This window comes from Stegostoma tigrinum, chromosome 4 (genome assembly GCF_030684315.1).
Source record: "Stegostoma tigrinum isolate sSteTig4 chromosome 4, sSteTig4.hap1, whole genome shotgun sequence".
NCBI classification, from domain to species: domain Eukaryota; kingdom Metazoa; phylum Chordata; class Chondrichthyes; order Orectolobiformes; family Stegostomatidae; genus Stegostoma; species Stegostoma tigrinum.
Genome location: NC_081357.1, coordinates 61,395,221 through 61,396,105, shown reverse-complemented (window position 1 = coordinate 61,396,105; position 885 = coordinate 61,395,221). Strand labels below are relative to the sequence as shown.

At 46.8% G+C, this 885-nt stretch overlaps 1 non-coding gene across 1 annotated transcript; it reads left to right on the top strand.

The window, feature by feature from the left end:
* The first annotated feature begins 231 nt into the window (after positions 1-231).
* trnac-gca (transfer RNA cysteine (anticodon GCA)) lies at positions 232-303 on the top strand. Its single transcript has one exon. It is a non-coding gene; the product is annotated as a tRNA-Cys (tRNA).
* Positions 304-885: the final 582 nt, after the last annotated feature.

Here is an 885-nt window from a genome sequence, read left to right as displayed (position 1 = left end):
GTGGAAGAGCCGTACTGCACCAAGTGGCAGGTTGGGGGTCGGTCCACTTGGAAAACTCCACTTTATTCAGGAAGAAGCGTGTCTGCCAGCAGTGCACGACTGACCGGTGCCTGTCCGTCAGTGAGTGAAGTGCGTTCGATCGGCATCGGAACGTCCGAGCAAGCACGACAAATACTCCCCGCCCCTTCTCTACACAGTCATCAGGACTAGTCCAACCTAACGTTTCCGAAAGGGGGTATAGCTCAGTGGCAGAGCATTTGACTGCAGATCAAGAGGTCCCCGGTTCAAATCCGGGTGCCCCCTTCCCAAAGCAATTTTTCGTCTTCAGAAGCAAAACAAACACGAACAATTAAACTGCTTCAATTTTGTATGCGTTGACAATACCATTAAATTACCTCCTTTCGTGAACGAAAGGAATAAAATATGACTAGCCAGGAAAAAAGGAAATCCACAGATTTTATCAGTGATAATGGGAACTGCAGATGCTGGAGAATCCAAGATAATGAAGTGTGAAGCTGGACGAACACACCAGGCCAAGCAGCATCTCTTTGTGCTCCTGAGATGCTGCTTGGCCTGCTGTGTTCATCCAGCTTCACACTTTATTATCCACAGATTTTAAACTCCTTTGCTTAGTCTTTGGCCCCGGCCCTCGCTCACTGAAACTGAACGAGGTTCACTCCAGTTCATGTGTGTCAAAAATGCTAAAATGTTCGCTCAGGCAGCTGATCTTCGTACGATGGGCAAATCAGAAATTAGTAATTTTCCACAAAGCTGGAAGGAGGCGCTGTGATTAAAATTTAATTCCGAAGCTGCTGAAAAGTGCAACTGGGGGTGTTGACACTTTTGCGTTTACCTGGTTCACTTTCTGCACTTCAGCTTTTAATT